This window comes from Haliotis asinina, chromosome 1, assembly GCF_037392515.1.
Source record: "Haliotis asinina isolate JCU_RB_2024 chromosome 1, JCU_Hal_asi_v2, whole genome shotgun sequence".
Taxonomy (NCBI): Eukaryota; Metazoa; Mollusca; class Gastropoda; order Lepetellida; family Haliotidae; genus Haliotis; species Haliotis asinina.
In genome coordinates this window covers 14,984,275-14,995,654 of record NC_090280.1, presented here as the reverse complement: position 1 = coordinate 14,995,654, position 11,380 = coordinate 14,984,275, and positions in this window count along the sequence as shown.

The window sequence follows — 11,380 nt, the reverse complement described above, 5'->3', positions numbered from 1 at the left end:
CGAACCAGTCGGTCATGAAATTTGTAGGCAAATGCAGCTGTTTGTGTCGTTTTCTCTGGAGTATAACATCCCTGTATCCCTAGTGTTGGCATCTTGGATATCCGGTGCTATTTGACACTGTTCTTGTTGACACTCCGTGGTGGGTGGGGAGCAGGGGTGCTGAATATTGTTCCTTTCATCATGGCACTTACACCTTCTGGTTCTTCTAGAAACGAAAAAAAGAGACGCTTGGAGGATTTAGATCTCTCTACTGGAAATGTATGTTCTAACAGTGATTCATGGGCTAGATTTGTTGTTATTGAGTCTTCAGACTTCCTTCCAATGAAACTTAATCCCTTTGCAATTTTGAAGGCCATCTCAGGAATTTGTGGAGAAGTTAAAAATGTTACTCGTCTTCGCAGTGGCTCACTCCTTGTCGAGTGTGCACGGAGACAGCAATCTCTAAATCTTTTATCAATCAAGACATTTGCAAATATAGAGGTTGTTGTATCTGTGCATAGAACCCTTAATTCTTGTCGTGGCATTATCCGTGACAGAGCACGCTGTCTCGCTGATATGTCAGAGGAGGAAATTGCTTCAGAGTTGGCACATCAAGGTATATCTTCAGTGAAACGTTTTACGATCAAGAAAGAAGGACTGATCGTGAAAACAAACACCTAGTAACTGACTTTTGACCGTTCATCTCTTCCAAAGTCTATCAAAGCTGGTTATTTTAACATCGGAGTGGATGTGTATGTCCCCAGCCCTCTCCGTTGTTATAACTGTCAACATTTCGGGCATGGATCGCAATCATGTCGTAACCAATCAGTATGCCACCGCTGTGGTGATCGACATGAGGGTTCCGACTGTGAGCAAGAATATAAGTGTGCAAACTGTAATGGTCCCCATTCTGCTTCATCAAGGTCCTGCCCCATGTATCAGCCGGAATCTCAGATAATGAAAATCAAACGCCTAAACAATATTTCATACCTCGAGGCCAAGAAATTGTTGACTCCATCAACTCAAACTCCATCAAACCTGAACTACTCGGCTGCAGTCTCTCGCTCTGTAGCAACTTCCTCCGTTTCATGTCAGACTGACGTGACATGGGTAACATCCAATAAACCCATTCCTTCAACTTCAGCCCTTCAGAGTACTCCGCAAGTCACACATTCTATGTCTGCTTCTCAAACAGAAATCACCATGAGCAACAATCTGAAACGTCTGTTTCTAAACCAGTCAATGACAGTTCAAAACAGAAGAAAGGAAAGAGATTAAACAGAGACAAACAATCTACTGTCAATCTATAACGTTTTAACACAGAATACATTTGCACCTCTAGATATGGAGGTTACTCTGTCCTCACAGGACACACGGAGGAATAATCCCTCCTCACATTCACGTGGCCTGACTCCAATTAAGCCACCATGAATCACTTGACAAATCTAATTCAGTGGAATTGCAGAGGACTGAGGAGTACCTTAAGTGAAATCCAATTACTCATACACGATCTTAAACCGTCAGCATTGTGTCTACAAGAGACATATCTAAAAAACACCGATAACTTTAACTTAAGGCGGTATAGTGATTATCACTCTTTTGCCCCTCCAGGTGATAAGGCTACTGGAGGTGCTTCTATTTTGGTACATCAGAGTGTCATCCATAGCCCTGTTACTCTAACTACGGATCTTCAAGCTGTTGCTGTTCGTCTGACCTTGCACATTGCATTGACATTGTGCAGCTTGTATTTACCTCCTTCTTCTAATATTCAACAATCGGATCTTCAAAATCTGTATGATCAACTTCCGAAGCCTTGTGTCATCATGGGCGATCTTAACGGACACAACCCGCTTTGGGGTAGTCCTCACACAAATACTAAAGGAAAACTACTTGAAGAATTCATTTCAGATTTCAGATTTGTGTATTTTCAATGACGACTCTACCACTTACCTACATCCAGCTACGGGATCATATTCTTCCCTGGATTTATCACTAACCGATTCCAACTTATATAATGAATTTGAATGGCATGTCCATGATGATCTATGTGGGAGTGATCACTTCCCTACCATTCTCAAAACAATCGACCCTGGTGATGATCCACCTTTATCTAGAAAGGATTTTGCCAAGGCTGATTGGTCATTATATACAACATTATGTACTGATCTTTTAAAACATGATGTTTTTGCGAACAGCGATGATCCAATACAATTATTTTCTGATTTGTTGAATGATATTGCTGACCGAACTATACCCCAGGCCTCTGCAGTTCCACATATTCGTAAGCCATGGTTCAATAACGAATGTAAACAGGCCAGAAAGTTTTGGAAAAAAGCAGAAAAGTATTTTCACCGACACCCTACCGTATATAATCTAGACAGACTTAAAATTTCCAATGCCAAAGCTAGACGCACTTTTAAGCAAAATAAGCGGCAGTCTTGGCGACATTATGTTGCTAAAATCAATTCACGCACGCCTGTCTCAAAGGTATGGAACATGATTCAAAGAATAAAGGGCAAAGGTTCTAAATCAACAGTTCACCATCTAAAGGATGGTGAAATTGTCTTAACTAATAAAACTGACATTGCAAATAAACTTGGTGAAACTCTTGCAAAACATTCATCCTCATCCAATTACCTCCCTGAGTTTCAAAAATATCAGAGGCAACAGGAGATTAAATTTTACCTCGGACAATGGTGAAGATTATAACGATTTATTTTCGTTACATGAGCTCCAAACTGCCCTTGAGCAAGCTCATGATACAGCAACAGGAGCTGATGATATCCACTATCAGCTCCTGAAGCATTTGCCCGAATCGTGTTTGGAAACACTGCTAAATATATTTGATATGATATGGACTACAGGGAGTTTCCCACCTTCGTGGCGTAATGCCATTGTAGTCCCCATACCAAAACCTGGCAGGGATCCTACTGATCCGTCTAACTACAGACCAATCTCTTTAACGAGTTGTGTCTGTAAAACCATGGAACGTATGGTGAATAATAGATTAGTTTGGTATCTTGAAACCAATAACCTAATAACAAACATTCAATGTGGTTTCAGGAAAAATCGCAGTACCATTGATCATTTGGTACGTTTGGAATCCTTCGTTAAAAATGCTATAGTCAATAAACAACATGCTGTATCAATTTTCTTTGATCTTGAGAAAGCTTATGATACGACCTGGAAGCATGGCATTTTAAAGGATTTACATGAGTTTGGTTTGAGAGGCCGTTTGCCTCTTTTTATATCAGAGTTTTTAAAAGACAGGCAATTTCAAGTCCGAGTGGGATCAACCCTGTCTGACCATTATAATCAGGATCAGGGTGTTCCACAAGGCAGTATTTTGTCTGTAACACTCTTTAGTATCAAGATAAACAGTTTATCCAAGGTTTTAAATGATTTAATCGATGGATCACTTTTTGTGGATGATTTTAATATTTCTTGTCGTGGAAAAAATATGCATACTATTGAACGGCAACTACTGTTGTGTTTAAACAAAATTAACAAATGGTGTTTAGAAAACGGCTTTAAATTTTCTAAAACGAAAACCAATTGTATACATTTCTGTAGGAAATACAAACCGCATAAAGATCCAGAATTGTTTCTAAATAGTACTCCCATCAAAGTTGTTAAGGAGGCAAAGTTCTTGGGTCTGATTTTCGACTCACATTCAACGTTTCTCCCCCATATCAAGTCCCTAAAAAATAAATGCCTGAAGGCGCTGGATTTATTAAAGGTCGTTTCTAATTCAAAGTGGGGAGGTGATCAAGCTACCCTCCTTCACTTATATAGATCATTGATATGGTCTAAACTTGATTATGGCTCCATCGTTTATGGTGGAGCCTGTAAAAGCAACCTAAAACTTTTAGATTCTGTCCACCACCAAGGTCTAAGAACTTCACCTGTTGACAGCCTTTATGTCGAGGCTGATGAGCCATCTCTTGAGCAGCGACGTATAAAATTAGCTTTACAGTATATCACAAAACTATGTTCCCATGAGTCAAACCCTGCATATGACTGTGTCTTCACTCCTCTCTATGAGGATTTATACACTAAGAAATCTTCCCTTCTTCCACCTCTTGGTTTAAGAATAAAATCACTTATTTCTGCTGCCGGCATTGAGCTGGATCATATAGCTCCTTCCCGTCTTCTTTCTTCTCCTCCTTGGCAATTGGTTAGGCCACAGGTCGACCTAACATTAACTACATTTAAAAAATCAGAAACAAATGAATTACAATATAAACAAGAATATAATCAATTGAAACATAAATATAGCAGTTATAAATCCTTATTTACAGATGGGTCCAAGGATGGTGGCGCAGTGGCCTGTGCCACGTCATTGGATCCAGAACAATATCTTGTAGATTACCAGATAATAGTTCTATTTTTACAGCTGAAGCTAACGCCATATTGACAGCTCTTAAATATATTCAAAGACACCCTAAACATAAACAGTATATAATCTATTCCGACTCTCTTTCTTGTCTTCAGGCTATTAAAAATATTTCTTGTCAACATCCACTTTTAAGTGATATTATTGAATTGTATAATAATCTTGCTACTGGCCAATACGACATCGTCTTTTGTTGGTTACCCAGCCACGTTGGCATTTCTGGGAACACAATGGCAGACCTTGCTGCTAAAGCAGCACTCAACAAATCTGTGACACCACTTCTTATTCCATAGACTGATTATAAAGCTATCATTAGGTCTTACATCCGTGATCTGATGCAGAAGAGGTGGGACACTCAAGTAGGTATCAACAAATTACATGAAATAAAACCCTACATTGGTTACACCTACTTGGGTTGTCAGTCCAGATTTGAGGAGGTCATCATGCGACGATGTCGTATTGGCCACACACGATATACACATGAATATTTGCTTAAAGGTGAAGATCCTCCGTTTTGTATCCCTTGTGATGAAAGAATCACAGTCAAGCAGGTCTTGCTTGACTGTGTTGAATATTCCATCACAAGGGATAACTATTTTACATCATGAAGTATGAAGGATCTTTTTAGTAATGTTAGTTATCGTTTAATCATTGCGTTTTTAAAGGAATTAGACCTGTTACATGACTTGTAAATAGATAAATGTTTTATGATTGGAAGTTAAATTAGCAACTAAGATTGTTAGTGGCTGTATCCTCGAAGGGGGTTGAAGTACCGTAAAATTATTGTCCTCCTGAGAGGGTACGTAAGTCCAGAAAAACAGTTGAAGTCAGATTTAATCTTCCACTTCTTTAGTCGTAGAATATGTGTAATTTTAAATTGTGGCTAATGTTGCATACAGTCTCCAGCAGCTGAGGGAATGGTGTAAATCCAGCTAGGGACCATGCAGGTAGCTGAGGTACTGTAAGTCCCCATGGTCCCTAGTATGGTGATTTACCTTCGGTTGTTGGCGATCTATGGCCTGTTTTTATAATGTGCTGTCCAAATAGTGATAATATTAGCTTTTAAGTTTCTACGTTAGTTTTAAATACTAACTGTGATAGTCTAGTGGTTTTAAACTGTCCTTCGTCGACAGGTTCTTCATAATATGCCTATATATTCCTTTTTATGTCACGTATATTCTCGTCACAATATGGCTGCAATATTGCCGACGTGACGTTAAATGATAACTCACTCACTCACTAGTTATAAAGATCATTTTCTGTGTATTGATCACATAATGCATGTTAGCAACAACATCCATCGGTATGTTACGACTTCACTTTTGTGACTAAGAATGTGCCTGTATTCACACCTGGATAATTGTTGAAATAGCAATATCATTTCACAACAGAACAGTATTATTATAATATGACATAAAATATTATTTTAATTAAATTGGATTCAGTAAGATTTGAATTGTATGTGTTTGACAGACACACCTTAGCTACAAAAGTTATCTTTTCTGTATTTATGCATATTAGCAACAACACCCAGTAGTATGTTACGACTTCACTCTTGACTAAGAGTGTCTGTATTCACACCTGAATATTTGCTGGAACAGCAATATCATTTCGCAACGGAACAGTATTATTATAATGACATTATAACTTTAGCATTTTTTTTTAAAAAGTGCCGTTCCGTGATTCAGTTTCATCTAAACAATTAATGTTTCAATGATGCTTTCATTACATTGAGTTTCACTTGATAAAAGGATAATTTTGTCCTCACAACAATGTGTATCTTGGCTAGCGAGGTCAAATATTTATCTATAATCTCACCAGTGTCTTCTTTTTCCTGTTTAGCAGAGCCAACACCATACACGAAAGGTAATATAATACGAGTTTATGTGTAGAAACCCCGAGCTGACATGAACCAGGCGGCCTGTGCTAACCAATAGTTTGTCTGATATTTAACCATTTCTTAACTGTACCAAAACAGAAAAGCAAGTCGGTCTAGAGTATTTTTTTTCAAATTTGACACATTATTTGAATAATTTCTTTCAGCCTAATTTTTAATAACTAAATTCATGTGTAGAGTATTGAAAAGAAATACAATTAAGTGTGTTTCATATGGAGTGTCACTTTAGCCGGGGAAAGTCTGACATATCAAGGGTCCAGGTGGTTATGACTGAACCGTTTCTAATCTACTCTGCAAGACAGCCTGTGATAGTAGCCATATTTTTGTTTGTTATGTCTCATTTTACTTCATTTTGTAAACATGCAATACCGATTTTACCAGAAATACATTATTTGTTGGCACCAAAGATATATAATCTGATATACATTTATACTAATGAAGAAAACCGATAGAGACGATTATAAACAAAGCTTTCCGTTTAAAAACAGCAAAACTGGAAAATTTGATGTATAGTTCCAAGGAGTCTAAGAAAACTAGGATAAGTAAATAATTAATTAATCATGTGCCTAGTTTACCATTCCAAATCATATCAATTCTACATAAATACACACATGACTTTTAAATACAAAATATAACGTAAAGTATTTACTTTTATGGCGATGAGATCACGAATTGAGGCACAGAACGATGAGAGCGCGGTCAACGCAGAACTGTTAGCGCGAGCAAAGTACGAGGTGAGTCCACGTGCTGAATACATGTAAATAAATATGATCATGATTTGGATGAGTGACAAATTATGCCAACACTACAAATAAACTTTATAATGTCCTAAAGTGACAGAGGATAAATGGACATTTTTAAGAATTCACATTCGTCGGTTCTCACTCTCCTAGCCCCTGGACCACTCCCACCAAGCCTGTACGTCCAAAGTGCCTGATCGACCACACCCACCACGACATGCTGACACACCTTGTCGGACGTGTACCCCTCTTTCGACTTAAATCTGCTCTCTATATGTAACTACCATCTGTTGTCTGGTGATCTTTTAACCAGTACAAGAACCTCTGTATTATACCTCCTCCCATTGCCCCAGGACGAATATATCAAAGCCTTGTCTTGAATCACAACCAGACGCGTTCCTCCATGCCAAAAGCATAGTTGTTAAGATAGTGGGTAATGAATACACCGTTGGCCACCGTTTCTGTGACCCTACAAATTCGCGTTCACCTTGACGTTTTGACGATAAGTTTCTTGGATGCAGAACGCCGACGGTTTAAAATCTTGGTTTAATAAGTGTAGATCATTTAAATTATTCCGGAGTCCTCTACAATTCCACTGAATTATAGCAGAAGACATTATTTCCGTGGTGGATGTACAGGAGATCTACCCCTCACTTTCCTTGTGGGTGACAAGCTATGAGTCCGACCTTGGATGTGGTGGGACACATCCATGGCCTCAAGTGATCCAAACTTATTATATAGTTGGACCTGATCATTAGACCCCTTAGGAGGCCTGTTACGTTGATTTTTCTTCGTGATTTCATTGCTCGATCTGGATGTAGTGTTCACTTTTGACTTCACATTAGAGTCTGATTTAGATGCCTGTTTCTGAGAAGCAGATGAATCCTTCCCAGAGGATACCTTAGACTGAACAATAGTTTGTACGCTGGAAGTTTCTTTTGAAGAATTCGCCTGTATTTCAGCAGACAGCAATGTTGGAGCTGATGTACTAGCCCACGTGTAATCCTTTTGACAACCGACTGAACTGCATGAAACGTGTTTTGGTTTAGAGGCCTTAACAGAAGCAAAAACAACAGCAGCATAACTCGGGCCCGTTCTTGTGCCAGAACGATCTGTTTTGCTTCAAAGAAAGAAACGTTTTGCTCATGCTTCACCCGTGAAATCTTTGATTGTAACTTCCAGGAAGGACATTCTTTGGATGAAGAGGGATGGCAACCAGAGCAGTTTACACATACAGGTGTGTTATCACAAAGGGTACTATCTTTGCACGCTCCAGCGCATCGATGGCATGCAGCTGGATTGTGGCATGACTTGGATCCGTGCCCATACTTTTGGCAGTTATAGCACCTCAAGGGGTTGAGGATAAAAGTATCAACCCTTAAGTTGCAGTATCCTGCTTTCAGAGATTTTGGAGGCATCGAGAGACAAAATGTAAACAAGTAAGTATTCGTCTTGAAGACATCATTATTCTTTTTGACTGTAAAGCGTTTAACATGAGTAACGCCGTGTGATTGTAGTTCAGTAACTATGTCAAGTTCACTCATGTCTGAAAGGCAACGTCCAGTATCACGGACGATGCCTTTTCTGGTATTTAATGTCCTGTGAGGGGACACCTCTACAGGAACATTTGCTAGAGACTTTGTTTTGAGCAGAATTTTGGACTGTATTTCATTCCTGCATTCGATTAGCAGGGAACCAGATCTCAACTTCTTAATGTCTTTCACCTCCCCAACCAAACCTTCAAGGCCTTTTGACACAACAAAGGGATTTAACTTGAGAGGACCCCCTTCAGGGGCACACATCACAATGGAACGAGGCCATTATCAGGGTTACTGGACGTTGTATGCGACTCATCATCTGAAGATAACGAATCATCAGATTCGTGTGATCGTTTTTTAAGTGGGGGTGCCATGGTAGAAAAATATATGTTTCACCCTCCAAGCTCCCCTGCCACCATGGAGTGTCAACAAGGACGATGCCTCATGCCTGTGGATCTCCTGCAGACGGCACCAAGGATACTAGGAGGGTATACTCAAACAGAAAATATCTTGAAAAGATATATCTCACCAGATTGGCCCATGAGCCACCGCCTTCTGGGCATAAGACTCTAGGCAAAGTTCACAGCATCAGATTTCAAAATCAATAAACATTTTAGATGAGCAATTAAGCCAAGACCGACAGTAAAACAAGTTCAAATCAAATTTGTGCAATGACATATATAGAAAAGCCATGCACAGGGTTTGACATGACCAGCCGATTGGTCGAACCGGGCCCATTCGACCACCCATCTAAGCGAAGTCAGGGCCAAAGTGGTGTATTGAGCAAGAGGAACACGGTTGCAAGCTCCTATTGCCCTCAACCACCAGGATCCCTTCCTGCGCCGACACAGGGCTGCAACCCACGGCCAACGGGTTCGTGGACCAAATATCCCCCCGGGTCCACTACGGGGGTGTCGGCGAGCTCTTAGCGTTACCCAGCACCCACCACAAGGAGGTGGCTCGCCACGGGTGCATTATGAAATCAACATTGAAGGTGTATAACATCAATTATAATGTTATCTCAACCGCAAATTAATACAAAACAATATTGAACAATCAGCCGAAACATGCATCTTTTCACAATATTTTTATTTTTGTGAGAGTGCTTTGAACTGTAACGGGTACGCGAAAATATCCACAGATACATTACGTATGTTATCTCCCATTTTGGAATGAATTGTCTTATACTCCCCGACTCCCATACGGGACCAACGTGCATGGAATCTGGTGAGTAGTCTTGAGGTTATGGCCCTTTCCTGGCTTTAATTGTTTCAAAATTACATCTAAATACATTTTATGTCAAACAGATACGTTACGAGTACGTTGTCTGTATATGAAGACTTAAATTTTCCGCGTTAAGAACTCCCGTTTGACGTGGTAATTATGGACGTACCTGTTGATTTGCTAACGGACCTGTTGCACATTTACCCCTGCACATTCTATCAAATTTGACTTATAAATACTGAAAGAGTACCTGCACAATACAAAGCGCTCCATGATCTGAAAATGAATTTGCTTCAAGGACAGGCTGTGATAAAGATGGACTTTGCGGAAAATGTTATATACCAGACCATGGATGAAATGAAATGACATGGTAAAGGTCCGTGCGATGGGATAGGGGTGCATCGAAACGTATGGCAACACAGGCTATCAACCGGGGCAGAGTGGCAATTCAGGATGGTCGTGATTATTACAAAAGGGCATCTGAGAATGAGAAAACAATCTAGTATATTTTCTACTCCCAGGATGATTATGATGCTGCAGCAGCCAATCTTGCCTCACTGAAATCTAACACAGTCCCTGGAACTATGAAGATCCAGATACAGTTTTCTGGAGACAGAGTTATCTATGTTTGAGGGACATCTTGCTATTGTGATAATTGTCTGAACAGGAATCGACCATGTGACGGCTGTATTGCCCATGATCTGACATCAGTAAGGACCAGCGTAACTGTACCAGACGCTTCAGCTACTACCTGATTACATCAGCCCACATCATCAGACACACCTGGGGTTCTACCAAAAGATTTTGTGTCTACACCTATAACAGGTATCTTACACAGTCCAAAGGTGGGGTGTGTGCTAGCTGTGAAGTGTGATGATGATTGGTTTCCAGGAACGTTGATATGGCGGATGCAGATGCTTTTGAATCCTTCATGACAAATAAAACTGTTCAAGGAAAAATAAAACAAATAAACAAATAAAACTGTCCGACCGCAGTGACCCGAACATCGTGACGCTGTACGGTGTTCATTTCAAGACATAATCATGTGAGTTGAAGTAATGTCCCTGGGGCGATCCAGAAGATATTACACAGTGGCACCAGATCTTGTACAGTCAGTCACAAATGCCATGGCTACCATGAGAACAGATACGTTACTTATTTTAACTGCTGTTGTGTCATTATGGGTTCCTTGGTTTTGGTTTAGCATTACCCTGCGTTGATCTGCTACATGCTAGTTTAAAAGGTTAAATGATTGTCGCTTTAAATATGTTCATATCATAATGAATCATATATGTAACATGGGAGTGGCAGACATGATAATTTGGCTCTTTGTGAAAATCGTTCCTTGCGTCATTCTGTTCTTTGATCATTTTGTGCACTGCCAAATGTGTCATGTGGAGAAAATTATACATTTCTTGTTCAGTTCCTATTCTTTATGCAGAAAAAGATATATTTGTAATCACTGAGTAAATTGAAGAAGGTGTCACCCAAACGCTGTTTGGTATACTTCAAAGTGCAACATGTACTTACTGGATATGGGTTGTGTACTACAAATTAAAAGGTATCGACAGTTCGATGAAATAGATTCATATCTGATCTCTGCATG